The 20,461-nt window shown below is 44.1% G+C and overlaps 1 long non-coding RNA gene across 1 annotated transcript in view; it reads left to right on the top strand.

Moving 5' to 3' along the window:
- LOC109285248 (uncharacterized) overlaps positions 1-20,251 on the top strand; it is a 93,498-nt gene extending 73,247 nt beyond the window's left edge. The window contains exons 3-4 of the long non-coding RNA XR_002092928.2: positions 11,423-11,451; positions 19,850-20,251. This is a non-coding gene — a long non-coding RNA (uncharacterized LOC109285248). The remainder of the gene's footprint in view (positions 1-11,422; positions 11,452-19,849) is intronic.
- The last annotated feature ends 210 nt before the right edge of the window (positions 20,252-20,461 follow it).

Genomic DNA, 20,461 nt, shown 5'->3' with positions numbered 1-20,461 from the left:
AGGGCCTTAAAGGTACTAGCAGACAGTTGGCAAACTTCAAAGAAATAATGAAGCATTTTAGATTGGCGCTGTTGCACTGTTTGAAATATCTTTTCTAGGCCAAGTATAGCACATAAAATTTAAATGACAATACTGATGCTAGTTGTCATTTTCATAGCACATACTGCTTTTTTATTTCATAACACATACTATTGACTAAGGAAGATGCAGCATCTCTTCTGGTTCTGCATAGACTCTTGGCACTTGAAAAGGATTTTTATATCATGGACTTGTGGCAGGCTTGCTGGCAGCAGCCTGGCTCATCAGCTTTACAGGAGCTCAGAGTGATTGGTGGGGCATTTCCCCCTCCCCAACAATCAGGTAAGGGAAGGTGAGAGACTTGCCCTACCCTTACCCAGGGGTGAGGCGAAAAGGCGGATCAGAGGAGGAACTAACCCTGCCTCTTTCTAACTCAATCTGGGGGTGGAGCCTCCAGAGAGGTTTAAAAGTCAGTGTGCCCGGCACACGTGTGACTTATGAGGGACAGTGAAGAGGGCTGAGAAGAGCTGGTTGAGCTGACCAGTGGGGTGGAGCAGTTGTCCCAGAAGTGCCCAGAAGATACCTCACTGGATGGGGAACAGCAAGTGGCTGTGTCCCCAGCCCCACCGTGAAGGGAGCACAGCAATGGTGTATAGGTCAGTGCACAGAGGGTCCCGGAGTGGATGGGACCCCAGCCTCTGTGCAAGGCAGCACAGGTCCCCAATCCTGCACGAGGCAGGGACAGGGCCATCGGTACACAGGATGGTGCCCAGGGCCATAGAGCTGCAGGGCTGCTCTGCTCAGGGCTGCAGTGGCTGCATGAACAGCGTGGGTCTCCAATTCCGCACGAAGCAGGGACAGGGCCGTCAGTGCACAGGATGGTGCACAGGGCTGAGAGCAGGCTGACATGCCAGGAGAGCCCCCCCAAGGCAGCTGAGGGCCCCCCACAGAGGGGGGAGATGCCTCGCCCCTGGAGACGAGTGCAGCCTTGGCGAGTCCTAGGGAGTTGGGAGTTACCTGGGAAGGGAATTCCCACAGGGGAGGAGGGCCCTCTCCTCTGTGGTGGGCAGCAGAGGAGAAGTCCCTGATGGAAAGGGGATTCCTGGGTTGAGGCCCAGCCAGGTGTGTAATAATTTAAGCAGGATTAAAGGGTGCCCTTTGGGGTATTGGGGTATTCTTTTTCTTCCCCCCTCCAGGGTCATTTCTTCCTGGGGTGCAGCGGTTGTACCACTGCAGCGTTCTGTTCCTTTCCTTCCTCTATGAATCCATGTTGTAAACCCTGCACCTTATTGTTTGTAAACCCTGTGCCATATTATTGTATTTGAATGCATTGTGCTTGATGAAAACCCTGTTATGAATATTTAATCATGGTTTTACCACTGCGAGCCCTATTATTATCAATTCCTAAACCAACCCCTATGTTATACTTTAAGGCCACTCCGCTCAGGCCTGGAGGGCACTCAGTAGGAAGGTGGGGCTTGCAGTCCAATCCAAGAGGGCCCCAGGGGGACCAGCTTAAGTGTGGGATCAGGGGCTACTGGAGTGTGTTTGAATATATATGTATACATAAGTTAATTCTGTAAACACTTATATCATATTCAACTGTACATAGTTAAGGCTCGCCAAGTGTCCTGGCTCAGCTCTGTAGGGAGAGGAGGGGAGCTGCACACAGCCAGCCAGCTACACCTCCCACAGTGCACCTGCTAACATCCCTTCATTTGAAGAGGGGGTACCTATCTGAGTACCACCTGGGCTACAGACTGATCAGTGGTCTCAAGAAGATGTTATCTATAGACAGTGGAAGAGAAAGGCCTGGGTAGTGGCTGGAAAATAAATGTTTACCCATCATTATTCTGGTTCATTGAAGTTTATACCTGAAAAGAATTAATATGATATTTCTATGGCTAAAGACAACAGATTATTTAAAAGCATATCTACAAGGAATGTATTGGTTCAGATAATGGTTCTCTCAAATGTAACAGCTAACTTGGAGGTAAATCACTTTTTTATCCAGTTTAATCTTTTTGTTAAAAAATATCATAACAAAAATCCATGCTGACAAAAGAAAATGTTCTTTTAATGGATATAGGCATAAAACTAATAAAAAAGCAGAGGACTTTTAGGAATCAGGAATCCAGAAAAGGGCAATTAGAAATAAGAATGATATATACTGAATCTCTGGTGCCTTTTTCTTGAGATACACAGAGTTTATTACAATGGGTGTTATACATATATTACATTTATGAGTTTAAAAGTAAGTTTAAAAAATATGTCTCTTTCCTGTACAAAGTACAATGTTGCTATTTCGGATGCAGTAATTGACTTGTCAAGCTAGTTCATCCTGACAGATATTTAAAAAAACCTGTTAGGTCTATCTCCCTCTGCACACCTAAGGAAGTTGGGGTTTTAGTAATTTGTCTATTTGAGGGCTGTTGCTACAGGCAGCATCAAATAAAAGGCAGTTGTGACAGAAATTAGCATTTGATGTTTGAAAGAACATGCTAATAAAATATTAAGATGTAGTTAGGTTCACTTTGTGAGGCCCCTTGACTCTGATAGAAGAGGGTGAGTAATAAGCACAAGTTGAGACCTGTTCACAAATGCCTGCTAATTTCTTCTGGGAAGGTGCTATGTCCTGTAGTAAGTGCATGATGGGGCTTCTCTCCTGATGGGACTTTGGCTACCACCACAATACAAACAGTGCTCAGAGCAATGATATATTTTATAAGCTGGACTTTAAGGAATCTGTTCTCAAGTGAATGTATAGACTCCCAGTTTGGATTGCTAGGTGGGTAGCAAAGAAAGCATCGGCCATGATAAAATTGTTTACAACTGCATTACAAATGCATCTGATTCTTCAGAAAGGTGAATGAGAAAGCTTGCATTGTTTTTATATCTATTCCTCCATTTTGACAACTGACTCTTGGAAACACAAGAAGTCTAAAATCTGGAGCATTTAAGCTAGATGCCTTTATTTTGGGATGTAAATATACACTCTAGAACATCCCATGTGTTTTTCCTCACAGAAAACAAGGCAGATTTACACTGTGTTTGAAAGGTGTTAGAGAGTACTGCCAAGAAGCCATGCCCCACTTGCTTGTTTGGCCTGTGCTACATGTCCAAAAATGTCACATAGCTGCTTTGTGGTTCATGTCTAGCAGTGCTCCCAGGGTTGGACATGTTCATGAGAGCAGCTAGGAGCATGCTCAGTGTCCTTCTAATGGTAGCTCCATGACATTTTTTTGGTATATTGCATATGCAAATAGGATAGAAAGGGAGGAGTGTGTTTTTGTGTCAGGGTCCCCTGGCACTATCCATTTGGCATAGCTGTGCTTTGATTTCTATTGGAAAATGTGGGAAGTTCTAGAATTTAGGTACTTGGCCAATATAAACTGGTGTGATACCCACTGACTTAAATGAAACAGTGTTCCTTTATTATAAGTTCTAGGTCAATGCTTTCATTTTCTTGTTACTGTATCTTCCTACCTGTCAGTACCATATGGATCTGTTTCTTCCATCTATTGCATTGTGTAATCAATGGCATATTATTATCCTCAGGCTTGGGTTTTTTAAAAAGATAAAATAGGCTTAGAGAACTCAAACTATTGAAAAATAAGAAAAGAATGAAAAGGGAAAAACTGGTTACACTGTGAATTAGATTGTCTGCTGTATTTAATTTTCATGTTTAGGAATGGAGGCACGTGCATTTGTGAAGTAAAGAAGTGATAGCTTGAATACTACAATGGAGCAATCAGAAAAGGAATTGGCATAAGTATTTGTTTTATGTGAAAAAGAAGAATGAGGCACCAAATTCAATAGCATACAGATGATGATGTTATTCAAAACGTAAGCTGGTCCAAAATGGGAGAAAGGACAAAGTTGTGCAGCTTGCACTACACTGGCATAGAAAAATATTCAGCAAATTGAAAAAGGTAGTAACTTATTCTAGACAGACTGAGAAAACTGGGGAAAATATTCCTTTTTTTTGTTTGTTTGATCTAGATATGAATTTAAAGTGCAACCTAGAATTTTAAAACTCATCAGATTTCAGGGGCCTTAAAACCAAGCTCTTCCCTTTCTGTGATGAGACCCCCCACAAAAAAAGAGAACTGGAGGAAGATTCTTAAGGATCTCCTTGTGATGATTCATCCCCTTGAGGGAACATGAAATGGGAAAGGAAGCAGAGGAGAAAAAGGCTGTAGCTTTAATAGGCCAAGAGCTTTCTGTGTCTGTGAATGATTCTGCAGCAAGGAATTCTTCAATGGGATGCTTGTTTCATTAATAATTTTGTAGGGGGAGCTACCATCAATCAAACAACCAAACAGGTAAACTGATTGATGATTGCAATTCTTCCATGCAGAATGAGGTCACGCTCTGCCACCTTTGATGTCAGTCATCTGACCTTGAAGTAATTTTTCTGGTCCCTGAGGAGGACTAAAGTCTGTAGTACAGTAGCAATTCAGCTGGTTCTAAAAGAGAAGTTAAATTGTTAATTATATTATGTATGCTCAAATAATCACTCACTGCACAATCTGACCAAGAAGGAAACCCTTCAGGCACCTTGGGTATTTCAAATAAAGTAGATGATCCCTTTAAATCCCAAGATTTGTAGTCAAAAGCTTTGGTTCTGGAGCAGTTTTAATAGGCTTGCTGTTTCAATGTTAATATTGCTTCTGTAGGTAAGAAGTGGTGTGGTATTTGAAAAGATCCAAAGAAAGGGTTCAGATTTGAGCATTTTAAAGGTCAGAAAATTGTATTTAAAATTTTTAGATATCTCTAATTCCCAGTGGCTGTGTCCTCTGAGAAAAGATAAGCCTTAGGTCCTTGTTTGGGAAGTGCAGTTGAAAATACGATTCTTTCTAGATTTTTCTTGTCTACAGAATGTTACCGCTGGGCGGCATGACAGAGTTCCTGTATTAACAGTTTTCAAAACACTGAATGCCTTTGGCTGACTTCTAAAGTCCAAAAAATAGCAAAGGAGCATTAAGGGCCGGCACTTACAAATTCAGGAAACATATTGCCAAATTATCTTGTTCAGCAAATTATTGCCAAAATAGTGGGACTTAGAGATGTTTCAAAGCCATAGGCTAAGGAGTTGTATCTGGTTTTCTGCACATGAGTAGCATTCAGATCAAATTTTGAAGATCGGGCACCATAGCATTTTACCTGCCATGCTGCTGGGATGCCTCTATGATGGCAGTAAGGAATGGAAATAGCAGAAGCATTTCTTGTGCTTCATATTAAAGGGACTGAAGCTTGCCTTTATCAGTGCCTTGCCTCTGACATGAAGGTCAGGGAATATTTTTACTCCTTTTACTCCATCAGATGTTCCACTGCTCAGAGGAAGTTCTGGTTTCTGCCTTTGCTAGTGGATCCTGATGAGAGAAGGCACTGAATCATGCTACTCCCTTCCTGCCCTGCACTTTCAACTGCAGCAGCCTTTCCTTAGTGGAGATGCCAAAACTGAAAGCAATGGCATAAATCAGACATAAATCTGTCCCCAGAACTCTCAAAGGTTACAAGCCAGCGACTCCTGGAATAGACAGTTTATGCTGAAAGTGAGGGCTATAGAAACTTGACAGGCTGAAACAGTGAGTTCATTCACAATGATTTGCTTTTTGAACTGCCACCTCAAAAATGTTCTTCTGGGAGGGGAGTTATGACGTATTCATTACACCAGGAGTGTCAAACTATAGCACATAGGCCGAATCTGGCCTGTGGAACCATTCCAGCTGGACCACTGGTAATCGGGACGACTATTGGAAGTTGAGGGGTATGGCCAGTGGAGCACGGCCTGCCTCAGAATTTAACATGGCCATTGTTGGCAGGGGGTGAGTAAGGACCTGCTCTGAAGCCCGATTCCCCCACCCACTCTGCTGCCCATAGACTTATGCTGCTGCACAATTCCTGATCTGTGCCACCACCTAAATGTGGACCTGCCCCACTGGACATGGGATACAGCCTGAGAGGAGCACATGTGGTCCAGATCCAACCCGAGTCTCAGGGTGAGTTTGACCACATGAACCTTTAATAACATATGACTTACAGTGGTGTGAAGAACATGACTAATATAACTGTGTCCACATTGTGGGTTATAATTAGGGACCTATGGAATTCATGGCGGAAGTGGGCACCGCGGCAGCTCCTTTAATCTTGCAGGCTCGGCCATGCACCCTCCACATTGCTGATTGGTTGAGGGGCCCCGGTGGCCCTGCTGTTTGCTGCTGACCAGCTGGGTGGCAAATATGGTACCATATTTAAAACTGCAGTTTTCACCTCCCTGCCAATCAGGAGCCAATCGACAGAGGGGAGGGGACAGGGATGTGTGGTGGAACCTGCAAGATTAAAGGAGCTGCCACGCAGTACACTTCTGCTGTGAATTGGGTAGGTCCCAAGTTTTTTATAGGACTTTTGGCTTACAAACAGTAATCTGAGGTAAGTCTTGGTCAACCCACATTTTTTGTAATTGTGCAACTAGTTTGGTAAGGCGCATGTTTTTACCATTATAACCAGGGATCCTGGTTGTCTCTGAAAAAAAAAAATCCCCAAATTTGGGATGAAAAAAAGTAACCCAAAATCCGTATTTTTCCATGCTTAAAATGAAACGCCACTACATATAGATATCTATATATTAAGGGCATTTCATTTTAAGCATGGAAAAATATGGATTTTGGGGTTTTTTCATCCGAAAAGGGGATTTATTTTTTTTTTATCAGAGACAACCATGATCCCTAGTTATAATGGTAAAAACATGCTCCTTTCCAAACTAGTTGCACTGTTACAAAAATTGTGGGTTGACCAAGACTTGCCTCACAGCTTACCCCTGTACAATAAATTAGAAATTATTATGGGTGAGTTGGTCCTTTGTAGCCAATAGACAGGTGACCATCTGTCCCAGTGTAGGCAATATTACAGCATTTCCTAACTTGACAGGGGGCAGTTGGTAATGGTCTGTTTGCAATGAGCAGACATCTACCCCCAGAATTTAACTGGCTAGAGCTGTGAACACAAGACCTGTACACTGATGTAACTCAACACCACTGTATAGTTATTCTGACTTTGAGGAGTAATTTTATCCTTGAATAGAGTGACTTACATGGGTGTGTGGCTGTACATTGTGCATCCATTCCATATTTACATCAGTTTAAATGTGTCTGTGTGTCTAACACCCTTGGCAGATATGCCACTAGAGGCATGATAGGATCTGATGCATAATCCCAACAATTGTGCTTCCTACCACGCCACATGAGCATGGCAGGAGGCATGATTGTGGGATCCACCATCAGATCCCATCATGATCCTGGGCTCCCCCCTGCAGTGGCAGGTTGAGTGCCTGACAATTGCCTTATCATTGGCTAGCTCTGGGGACCCGTAGAGCCATTCAAGCCCCCTTGTGGTTCCCAGAGCTAGTCAATGATCAGTTGATCATTGGCAGATCGGGATTGCCCCAGGGCTCAAGTTGTGGAGCAGTCCTGATTTGTAATTGGTTGGCAGGAATTGCTCTGGGGTTCCAGTCCTGGGGAAGTCCCTGCTAGATGATGATCAGCTGATTGTCACAGCACAGGGAATCAAGCCCTGGGGGCATTCTGTTCTCCCATTAATTCTAGTCTCAGGGAAGTCCCTGCCAGCTGACATCAGGATCAGGGTAGCCCGAGGACTTGAACCTTGGGGCCATCCCAATCAGCTGATCATTGGCTGAAAGGGGCCACCCAGAGTTTGAGGTCCTGGGCAGTCCCTGCCAGCTGAGACCTGATAGGGTCCACTCTGAGGTTCATGGCTGATAGGGACAGTCCCAGGGAGGGAATCCCAGAGTGGTCCCTGCCAGCTAATGATCAGCTGATCAGGACATCTTGGGGATTTGAGCCCTGGGGCCACCCCAATCATCCATCAGCTGGCAGGGACTTCCCTAAGGCTCAGGCACTTTGGTGGTACCTGTCAGCTGATAGCAGATTAGGACCACTTTGGTGCTCCAGCTCTGCAGCAGTCCCTGCATAGCATGGTAGATGTTCAAGTTATGGTGACATACAAACCAGCCCCAAAGATATTACTTGAAAAATATATAATTACACCATATATAACACCTTAATTGTACCAGAAAAATAATGTGTACTGGGGGCCTTAGCATGTCACATCTATAAATTGTAAATTGTTCAGAGTAAGGGTCACGCATTTGTTCTACAAAGCACCTAGCACAGGTCTGTAAGCATCATCACCAGCAAACCTGCATTGTTTGCATGTTTTGAGGAAATACAGAGCTGAGAGTCATGTATATATTGATGGCATCATTGTACAGTACTAACTGATAAAAAAGTGACATGATTAATCCCTGCAGAACTTTGTGGGTGGAGATCCTAGCCAACATTACCATCAATGATCTATGAGAGAGAAACAAGCTATCTTAAAGCAATTCACCCAGTCTGTGAATTAATAGATTTCTCTTAATGAAGTACAGTCTGTGAATTAATAGATTTCTCTTAATGAAGTACATTGACGTGGATGCAGTACTACAGGTGTATTCACAGGACACCTGTATAGGGAGCTGTCATAACACCACCTCCCTGCTGCTTAATGCAATTCCTCTGTAGTGGTAGTGCATAATTGCTTTAGCCTTTTTCATGGCCATATGAGAGTTCAAATATGTTTTTAATTTGTTTTCCATCATCAGTATTTCTCTTTCCTAGAATCCCGTCAGTTGACTCTCAGTGTTAGACATTTTTTTTTCCTTATCTTACATATTTCTAAACTGAGTTATTTTTGTTTCCATTTCTTTTCCTGATTACTGTTTCAAATCCCTTTGGCCTCTCTGACCTCACTGGTGTTTCAGGTCCTATCAAGTTAGGCTGACTTTTTTTTTTTTCATTTTCATTGAAAATGTATTTTTTTTCATTCATATTCCAGATCGTTGTTAATAACAGATTTGTAAACATTGATCTTACTATGGTGCTGTTTTTCATTTATCTTTGTAGGGATCATAACTGCAGTATTTTTAAGATACACATCTTAGAGATGGATATACCACAACAAACAGGTTAAATAACCTGTCCAAGGTCACATGGAAACTAACTGATAATGTCATTTGTCTTGACTTACAGCCTGAGTGTTCTGAATTGAAACTTTCCATGCTATGATAGATCTACCAAGTACATACTCAATTTTCTCAAGCAGCAGTATTGTTTCAAAAACAACAGAGGCTAATATGAACAGTGCTGGATTTATTTCAGGACCACCAGGCTCAGTGAAGTAGCCTAAATACAGGGCATGAAGAATAAATGAATGTATCCCCTTACCTTGGACAGCTGAACCTCGGCACTGAGTGTAGGTGTGCGTACTGCAATCCCTGTTCTGAACTATGGAAATCATGCTGTGCCTTGTTTGCTCTGAACTGAAATATACCTGCAACCAACCAAACAGTGACCTGTTGGCAGAGTCAAGAGAATAAAAAGGCAAGTTGGAGAGGGCAAAAAGACCAGACAGTTCATTTGGGGCTCTCATATTTTACTTCACTTGAGCTTGACATTTTATTACAGGAAAAAAAAAATGTCCTAAAACAGTGCTGTCCACCTCGCAGTCCATGGGCCAAGGGGTTAACTTATGGTCCCTGGGCTCCTGCCCAGCTCGAGGAATGGTCCAGTGCTGCACAAGACAGCCTTTAGTACCAGAAACTCAGGAGCTTTATTGCCAGGATTCTTCAGTACCTGCAGCTCAGGGTTTAAGGGTGAGTCAGGGCACCCAGGCACATGGTGTAACATGGAGGCATCCTGCTGGTATGGTCTCTGCTAATGTGGCCCACAGGGCATGCAGCCCCCAGCCACTTACAGTAATGATACAGCCCTATATCATAGTGCCCCTTCACCCCCTTCCCTAGACCCCAGTCCTGGGCTCCATGCTCTGCAACCTGACTAGTTGGCATATGATCTGCAGGCTGCTTTCACAGGATTACATCCCTGGGGTGGGAGGGTCATACCCCCAGGGTGGGGGAGCAGGGGAGTGTGCAGTAGAGTTCAAGAGATAAAAAGCTGGTTGACACAGAACATGAAGGTGCAGGAGGGACACTGCATCCTGGGATGCTGAAGGATAGCAACTTGGGTGCTCACCTGTTGGGAGTGCCCACATGTTAACTGAATACAAGCTGGATAACATGGATAGAAAATTAACTTGCCCTGGAGTGGTGTAACTTTAAGCCACCTAAAGTGTGCTCAAAACTAGTTTCAGGTGTTAATGTGTGGACAATTCAGGGGTTAAGAGCTCCTGGAGCCACCTAAATTAATGTGAAACAAGACCCTTGTGAAGTGGGGAAGGAGTAGCAGATCAAGTAGCGGAAAAAATCCAGGTAAGAAAGAGAGAAGGTTTATGTAAAAGGATCTGGTTGAAAAATAATCTTGCAGCAGGCTGCCATTCCACACTGACTACACAGAGCAGAGGATCAGAACTTCAGAACTGGGTTTAACAGAGCACCTCCATTCTCAGGTAGCCAGGTCTACCTGCGAGTTATGTTGTACTTCAGTTGTTTTGTAACTCTGTGCTGCTATTCTCTTGTACCTGGTCACTGTGCTGTGCAAGGTATCTCTATACCTAGACATAATTACCTTTTAAAAACGATACACCTTATTTACTTGCAGCATGTGCAGTGCTAGATATATGTGCTCATAGTTAACTAAAGATATATCTTCCCTTTTTAAAGCACAAATATATGCACAGCTATCTTATTAGTGCACCTTTGCATGCACAAGGAGACGATAAAACCCCTGAATTTGTGGTGTGGGAACACATTCACTAATGAGACAGATTCTTAATTGTTGTAGAACAGCATTGCCTTCATGTAATGGATCTGTGCTGAGGATCTGGCCTGTTTGCATTACTAGGATGTTGTGTAACTTGTGGTTTTTCATAAACTGTTTATATTGGATTTGTTTTGTTCTCTTGGTTGATGCTTTACTATTTAAAATATTAATAGAGATGTAACAATACAAATAATTTTAAAGTTGTTTTATACCAGAGGACAATCTGTGTTATCACATCTACAAGGTGCAGGCCTAGGAAATGGCCAGGCTTGAAATAAGCAGAAGGGAATCACATTTCCCACTGTTCTCCTTCATCACAAAACACCTGAAAAACCTCCCTCCCTTCCCCTGTTTTTTTGAGCAAAACCATTTTCTTTGTAGAAGAACCAGCTTTTGCACCAGGAAGTCATAGAAAACTGACTTTTTCGTGTAACTTACGGAAGTAAAAGTCACTACCACTTTGTCCAAGCACAGTCAAGTGGAGACAGAGAGATTCAGAGGCTGCAAAGAAGCAGGGAGAGAAATGGAGGTGTGGGATTAATAGTTCAAACTGACAAAAAGCTGAGAGCTCAGCTGTTCTGGTTGTGATCTTAAATTCCTGAAACATTATCTTTGTATTACAGGTTCTGGATTCCACTATAGTATTTCTGAGGTGAGTGGAAAATTTAGTTTTCACTGCAAAATTCAGTAACTCTATGAAAGGATACTTTGAGCACAGATGGCATATGTTTCATATTCTTGTGACCGGATACGTTGCAATCCTAGGAGATTTCAGTCCTAGGATATTACAGAAAATAGCTGACATTGATTGTTAATACATATTTTCCTGTGCTGGTCAGTTGTCCTTAAAGTGACTCCTGCAGATACCATCTGGCCATCATTACATGACATTGAAAATGACAGTACCATTTTGACTACCTTAAACGTTGTCTAATTGCTGATTTCACTGCAGTCCTGTGATGGACTTTCTGTTTATTATATTATTTTCCTCCATTTCCTAATACATACCTCCATTTCCCTGGAATGCTACTATACAGGGAAAGCAGAATTAGGCCCTTGTTACATGGTAAGTTTAGACAGCTTCTGGAGCCCTTAACCTCTGGGCAAGCTGCACTTTTTAAGTGGCTTAAAGCACTCATTTAGCTTAAAGTTATGACACTCCAGGTCAGGATTATCTCCAATCTGCCTTTACTGTGTGGTTACCCCAGACAGCTGTTCTGCCCAGGTTGAAGTCCTCAAGTATCCCAGAATGCGGTGACCCCTCCTGGGGCAAGGCAAGCAGTGATGCTAGGGTACAGTGGGGCCAGGTGTGGTACTTCATCCCCTGGGGATGTCGGGCAGAGAGAGTGCCCAGCAGCTGTGGCGCCTCTCACTGCTGCCTGGACCAGCTCTACTCCTGCCAGTGGTAGTGTAGGGTGTGGGCACCGCCTGAACTCCAGGGAAAAAAAGGATCAGGCCTCTTGGACCTCAGACAGCTCCCAGCTGGCTAGCAGCACACTGGTCCCAGTAAAGCCCTGGAACAAACACCACCAGAAACAAGGCCAAAGCAGCACCCTTGTCTCAGCTGGGCTGAGTGAGGCAATCAAGGTAGCCAATCCCCTGAAGCTACAGGCAACAGGTCTCATCTGCTTCAGCCCTTAAAAGCCAGGTCCAACCCACTGTCTCTTTGTGTGGGTAAAGGTAAAGGTTCTTGCTCCTGAACTTCTGTGTGCTTCCTTGCTGGTTTTCTAGTTTGGACTCCAGCTCTGGCTTCCAGCCCTGGCATTCCCAAATTCTGGGTCTCTGCTCTTGATTTTGGTTCAATCGCCAGCTCTGGCTTTTGGCTCTGACCATGGTTAATCCTTGGTTTATAGCTTATGACTTTGGTCTGTCCTGACTTCAGCTATAGCTTCTGAATCCTGTTCTGGCACCAGACCCTTCTGGACCCCCAGCTCCCTGGGAATTAACCTGACTGCACCCATGCTTCAGGTGTCTAACCACTACACTAGATCACTCATGCTGTAGTGCATAGCAGATCCTAGCAGCTGTAGTCTAGTCACCCAGGTTGAATGTTATGCACTAAACACCTGAAACAATGTTTCCTTCAAGTGAAATAACTATCATTTTTTTGTGTTATTTTGTCATAAAAGCTGATTTCAATTTTTTAAGTGAATATTTGGTAATTTAGATGTATGTAATATACTTAATGAATATCTCTAATGCAGGAGGGTGGGGAGGGTGGATATTGCTAACTGAGGGGGAGGGGAGGGATGAATAAGACTGTATAACAACTTAATTCAACTCCTAGGGTGCACAAACCAAAAAAAAAAAAGTTATACTCCTGATCTAAAGAGTCACCTGTATGCAGAAGAACAGATGTTTTTTGATTTCTGTAATTGTGGAATGAAGGCTCCAAGGCTTTCTTCATTCCATAGACTGAAGATGCAAGCTGTGACTTTTGTATGAAGCATGGTCCCAAAATGAGTATTTCTAAAAAGATAGGGTAACATAATCCCCAAAATATAAATTATTTGACTCTGGACTAATGAGAGCCATTTGGTGCCTTCTTTATGGCTTCTCTAGTAATTATACTATGCTATATTCAATCCATCATTACCTTTTCAATTAAACTCTGTAATTAAAAAATTGCCCTCATTATCTAGTAGATGACTTAACCAACTTCTTCATTATCTTTTTTTCTAAGGTAAATGTCTCTGCTATATATTTTTTTTAATCAGGCTGGAATGGAGCTGTATATTTTCCTAAATGCATTCTGTTAACCATCAGTGTCATATTTTAGTAATCTTGTCCAGCCAGAACTGAATTGAAGTTGATCTGTGTATTTCACAGAAGATTGGCAGGATTATAAGCAGCATCCTGTACTAACTGAATTCAGATATTGAAGCAATACTAAATAACTCATGCAGTTTATTTGGAAAATCCCAGAAACTTTCAGATGCCCCCTTTCTCTTTTACTAAAGGACTGTATAGCATTTAGAAGATTTGCTGTAGCTTTACCAGAAATTACTATTTTCTAGTTGCTGAAATTCTTTGGTCTCAGTTGGATAAGATGGTAACAATGGCCCCTTCTGGCATTATTGTCTGTGGATCTATGAAGCATGTGCTTAGTCATCACTTTTCACCAAGTGCTTAATTATGTGCATCTTTATGGAAACATAAAATTAAAATGAATTGCCAATTTTTTTATATAAAAATAGCAAATTCTTATGCAGAAGTGTGGTGGACAGGAAGAGTAGGGTTAAATCACTGAGCTGGAAGTGAGTAGAGTTAGGTTCGGATCCTAGCACAGTCCCAGATTTCCTGTGCCCCTGGGAAAGGTACTTAATTTGTTCTGTGTCTCAGTTCCCCAGTTGTAAAACATGAATTTCAGACTACATGTCATTCCCCTGCTCTTTGTTTGTTTTGGGGTGCATACAAACATTGCATTTAGATTGCCTTAACCAAGCTAAGTGTGATCTAAAAGCCTGGGCATGCAAGCATAGCAAGAATATTTCAAACTGACTGAAATGTTCTTGAAAAATTTGCAACGAGAAAGAGAAGTGAAATCCATGAAGTAAATCATAATCACATCTGGAAGTGACATTGAGAGGACACCTGGTACATTCTCTTGTGGTGAGGCAAGCACACAAATACCTAAACCATCCCTGGCAGAAGTCTGTCTATCCTTTCCTTAAAAGTCTCCAATGACCAGATTTTAAAACTGCCCTTAGGTGCCCTGCTACAGTACTTAACTACTTATAGTTAAAAAAAGCTTCCATAATACCTAACCCAAATTTTATCTGCTTTTAATTGAGCTGATTAACTTTTGGCTCATGTTTGGTGATGTAAGCAGTTGCTTAGCCCGCTGACATCTGCAGGCTGGTTCTCTCCCCAAGGAACTTCTCAGCCAGTACTCCTAAGAAAAATACAAACTTTTAAACAAACTAAAAAAACAAATCTTTCTGTCTTCTCCCAGACATGAAGAGTGGGACCCCCTTTTTTTCTGGCCCTGCTTAGCAACCTGGCACCTCCTTCCAACATACTGTTGCACTAACTATTGCTTCCTCTGCTTGCTTTTCTGGGCAGCTTTTTCAAGCTGCTTACCCAAATGCCTTGCAGCTTGGATTCCTCAATGGGGCTGACTGTTCCTTCTTAAAAGGACAGACCACCCTGTTACAAGTGGTCATGGACTACAGTTTATTTCCACCTTCTTTATAATTACTTTTTACATATTTAAAGATTATTATTATAACCCCCCCCTAGTCTTCTCAATCCTTTCAGCCTTTACCATAAATCATGTTTTCTAAATTTCCTGTTACTTCTGTTGTTCTCCTTTGGACTCTTTTTTTAAGTCTGTAGGCATCTTTCTTAAAGCATGGCATCCAAAACTGGCTACAGTTTGCAAGGTACTCCAGCTCACAATGCCCATAACTCACAAGTGCTGAGTTGAACAATGGTCAATATAATGGTCTTATAACACAGGTTAATATACCTGAAGATGAGCTTTGCCTCTAGATCATCACACATTCACTTGAACAATTTATTACGGAGTATTCTTCAAGCACTAATTGCAAATGCATTCAGCACCGAAGAAGACAGACAAACAGACTTTTGACTGTTTATAAACATTTATTAGGGGGAAAACAGGTGACAATACAACAAGACAAAAAGACATTCCACACAGGGGCCCAAGTGCAGAAGACCGAGCTTGGGGCTAACTCTCAAACTCTGCCCTCACAGTTGAAAACAAAAGCAAAAACATTCAGTACCACAGCAATCTACTAGGGCCCTTGCTGGTATCCTGGGAGAAGAGGGGGGAGCAGCAGGGTCACAGCATAAGGACTAAACAGCCACTCTCAGCACTGCAGAGCACATCTGAAATGGTCCAACATGTCTGGAAGGCAGGTATTGTCTGCTTGAGAACCACAGGTTAGAATCACAGTGACAGGTGTGCCTGGACCAAACACTGAAACAGTCATAGAGCAGTATCGGAGCCGGCCTCAGTGAGCTGACTCCTGCAGCTCTGGAGGGTAGCCATCTTTGCAGATGACACTCCTTTTAGATGCCCAGCATAGAAAAGAAACCAAATAGGCAATATCTGAGATGTCCAAGTCTAGTGCTGCAAGCAAGACACTGAGGGTTGATGTCGCTAGGTACCACCATCACAGAGTTCAGGATGAGTGCAAAAGATGATGGTGTGGTGGACATGAACCGCCCACATGTACAAGGCCCCCCGGGGGAGTGTGTCAAGGCAAACCCTGGTATTGCTGGCAGAAGGCATGGGAAGAGTCAAGAAAGTACTGGGCCCACCACCTAGGTCACTATCCATGGACTGTGACCCCAGAGTCTAGATGAAATAAATGCATCCACCCTGCAGGGTGGGCAGGCAGTGCTTAGCAATGCACAAGCACCCATGGCGTACCATGGCAATTCCACCAGCGGTCACCAGCAGCCAAGTGCACTGTCTTGTGTCAGCATGGAAATGGCACCAGACAGCAACAAAATCCACTGCCTCTGAAGCAGTCTGCAGTTGCTGGGCTGAGGATGCATGGGGTTCTGGCCCATATCAGTCAAACTGCTTGTCAATTGTGTGAATTAAATTCCCCATCCGGGAGGAGAAGGTCGTTGCTATCAGCTGTGCTCCATAAAAAAAACAATTAGAGTCTCAAAGAGGGCAAGCTGTTCCCACCCAATAGCAGGCGTATAGGTGGTAATGAGGCGGCGGTGATGTAGCATGAACAAAATTCGATCAGCAGGTGGTCAGGGATGACCTCTTGGTGAACTGCTGAGTCAGGTATCAGCTGTGGCGATTAGAGGACTGTGACCCCTGCACTGCGGGAGGTGCCATGACCCAAGAATATATGGTCCCAGTAGATGACATGCCAGTTGGCTTGATTAGCTGTGTCAGTGTATGTGTTATATAGAAAGGTGACATCTAGCTGGCTCTGGCACAGGAAATTAAAGGGAGCCCTCTGAAGCACAGGAGCTGTTGGCATTGAGAAAGCCAAAGGCCATATCAGGCATGCATGAGGAGTGTAGGAAAGGGGACAGGCAAAGCCAAAAGGTAAGACAAGGATACTAGAGAGGAATAAGCACACAGGACAGGGAACAAAAGGGGCCTACAACCAGCACGTCATGCAGCCAGCACCCAACATCGCCTGCGAGCTTGCTCAGGTGGAAACTATAACGCTGCATCTGTGGAGTGGAGTACAGTGCCGCTGCTGTGGCCTTGGTGGAAAGCACGAACATCTCAGGTTCTGGGAACCATTTATGAATGCTCTTTGCAACCTTCTGGTGCTGCTTGGTGTGGTCAAGAAACTCAGTAAGGTGCTTAACAGCGTAACCAGTACAGGGAGGTTTCACAGAAGCAGGAACAGGCTCTGCCTCTGGTGTGGGGACTTTCCTCATGGAAGGGGACACTGGAGCTGAATTGGGGGATGCTGTCTCCCAAGGCATGACTTCTGTCAACTCATCCTCAGAGGCAGAATCAAAATCTGACCTTGAGGAGGAGAAGCCATACACATCCTGCACCGAGAGCCACCGAGGCTTGGGGGCAGTATTCACCCCCTCACCAAGAATCTCAGCATTAGGTCCTGTGGGAGTGGTGCCCTCAGAGGAGTTGTGGGGGAGGGACACGCATCAAGCCCTGATTTCTTGGGAGGGGCACTCTCTTGGGCAGGGCACTCTTGCTCCTGGAGCTGCTTCCAGCTCCCAGAGGGCCCAACCTCCATATTGACCTCATCAGGCCCAGGGAGCTGAAAGGAAGGGGGAGGGCCAGCAGATCCCTCCACTACCTCCCCTGGCCCCAGGTCAACCCTAAACAGTACTGGGCCTGTGGGGGGGTGGTGCTGAGGAGGCAGGCAGAATTGGGGGTTCCCACTCATTAACCTTAGCTTTCCTTGAATAATCTTTAGGGGATGACGGGGCCTTTTTGGAAGACCTCTTCTGTTTCTGGGACTTGCCTTTCCCAGCAGGAGGAGCCAAAACCTCCCCTGTGGGAGAAGAAAAGGGTGGGGGGCCTGGGTCCACCACCATGGAGCTAGTTGACTCTGACAAAGCAGGGAGCAGCTGGGAGGAAGGCCTATCCCCAGCACCCAACAGGGCTGCTGCACCAGAGGCAGATAAGCCACCATCAGGTGCAGCCCAGAAGTGCAGGTGACTTCTTCAGGCACTGGGTAGCCACGTGGGACCTGCTACCACAGCAAAAGCATGAAGTGTCCCCAGAGGTGAGGTACATCTCATACCACTGCCCATCGATCAGGAAGGACATGGAGTGGGACAAACCCCGACCATCCCTGTCAAGAAGCATGAACATCTGCCATTTAAAGGGTAGGACATGTTGCCAAGCAGTAGTCTATGGTCCGGCCCTGTAACCATGCTATAAGGGTGCAGGTGGTTAGAGAGAAATGGAAGTATGTTCAAGCCTACTACATTAACAGACAGTGTGTTTAGGGGCATTGCAAGGCAAAAAACACATCCAACAGACACACCTACTACCACAACCTCAAGCACTAAAGCAGGGGAGTTGAGGAAAATAATAGGAACCAAACTCACCAGAGCAGCATAGAGGGCATGTTTGCAGCCTACCAGCACCACCACAGCAGCAGCACACTCCTCCACTTTGATGGAAGGAGGGGCATGGGGCCATGGACCAAAGCTCTGGTCCAGAGGGAAAGAAGCCCCTCTGTGGGCTGCTGGGAGATGCCTTCAGCCATTCCAGCAAACAAAAGGGTTAACCCTGCAAGGAATCAGAGGACTGGGGGATGGGCAGCTCTCTGCCAGCAGGGAACAAAGCAGCTGGAAAACAAACAAACACTAGAGGAGGGGAGAAAGATGAGCAATATTCTTGGCAGGACAAGGGAAAAGAATAAGTAGCAGAGCAGCTGCAGTGAGAGGGAAGAGAAACAAAATAAACCCAGAGGGAAAGGGAGGGGGCGTGGGTTACTGCAGAAGAAAGGACTTTAAAAAGGTGAAAAAAGGCAGGAAAAAGTAATGAAGAGTGGGGAGCTGCAGTGAGAAAGGGGTCAGACTGTTTGGGGGAGGAAAAACAAAGCAAGAGAAGGAGAAAGACTTCACAAAACAGGGAGAAGCTCTCAGAGCTCTGAACAAACATACGTCAGTGGCCATTTTGAAAGAAAGAAAGAAAAAGGCTTTGCAAACTCAACCTGGCTTAGTCCAGTTTGTTTTCCTCTTGTGAGCTCACAAAAGGGTCAGCCACTGTAAGTTATAATATTATAAGGGGTAAGTATAATGATGTCTTTCATGTATAGATTCACCTTCATGTACCTCTAAGCACTCTAGCAATAATAACTGATTTTTCAAACCCTTCACATAAAGAACTAGTGAAGTCAGTAAGAGTTCATAAAAATGTAACAGTCATAAAAATGTATAGTACTTGGGAAGCCCCATAGGGGGTACGTGGCAGCGGTATGGAGAAGCAGAGGGTACTTGTGGTTTCACTGGCAGCACTTGTGGTTTCACCACTGATGCTTTTGGGTTTGCCGCTGGCACTTCTGGTTTCGCCGCAGGGAGCGCCCCCCCCCCCCCCAATTGATCTCTTGCTAGAGGACCCCCCTCCCTGCTCATTGATCAGCCACCGGGGGACCATCCCCCAGCTCATTGACTAGCCAGGGGGCTCCCTGTTTCTGGCCTGGCTGCTGGGGTTCACCAACCAAAAAAGATTGAAAACCCCTGCTTTAAACCTACCCGTTCTAGCCTGTACCATTCTAGGTCTTATAAAATTTGCTAAAAGCCCTCTAATTTTCTGAGTTCTAATTACAGGTAAAGTCATTGAAGTTTAAACTTAAATTCCTTAATCAATAATTCAGTGTCTTACTACCTATGATACATTACCTCTTTCTCCTTTTCATTGGGTCAAGTATCTTTATTCAGGGAACAAGAAATGTGGCAGTCTCTTATAAGGATTCTAAGACTCGAGTTACTGAAGAGTTTTAAACAGAATGGTTAGTGTTTTAGGACATGGAAGATCTAGGTAACCAGCACCATTTGAATGGGATCTCTCATAAGATTATGAGTGCCAGTTGTACAGATCCTCACTATTTTTTTTGCAGTGGAGTTGGTCCACATAGACCATGCTTGCAGGAGGACTTCACAAAGAGTTTGACAATCGGCAGCATCAGTGCATGGTGCTGTATCTCCTGTGGACAAGCAGTGCAGAAAACAGTAGGTGCATTTATATGAGACCCTTAATGTGCAGTAGCCTAATAACACTGCGCAGTAGAGCTTCACAGCATGGACAATGCTAACACACTACCGCACAGTATTATCAGGAAGGATACTGGTTTTCTCTGTTTAAAAATAGCAAATTCTCTGATAAAACTCCCCAAATCCACAATTAAAATGAAATGCTACTATGTATATGTATCAATTGAACACAATGTATTATTGATATATTTCCAATTTTAAAGCCATTTGGAGCCCTACCAGTGCCTCAATTACTATAATAAAATACATTCAAAATACCTACAAATTTTGGTATTTGATTTTGTGTTTTTTATCATGGAAAATTGGAGCTTCCCCTGCCCCCTTCACTCACCAGGATGCAGGCCAGACCCCTCACTCTCCACCCACAGCTCCCAGCCCCACTGGTGTCTGTTTCTTCCCACCCACAGCCCCAGCCCCTTCCACTCCAGCCCTGCCAGAGGTGGCCCCCAGCTGCCAGG

Source organism: Alligator mississippiensis, chromosome 3 (assembly GCF_030867095.1).
Source record: "Alligator mississippiensis isolate rAllMis1 chromosome 3, rAllMis1, whole genome shotgun sequence".
NCBI lineage: Eukaryota > Metazoa > Chordata > Crocodylia > Alligatoridae > Alligator > Alligator mississippiensis.
The sequence above is the reverse complement of the archived record's forward strand: the minus strand, read 5'-3'. Positions and strand labels throughout refer to the sequence as shown.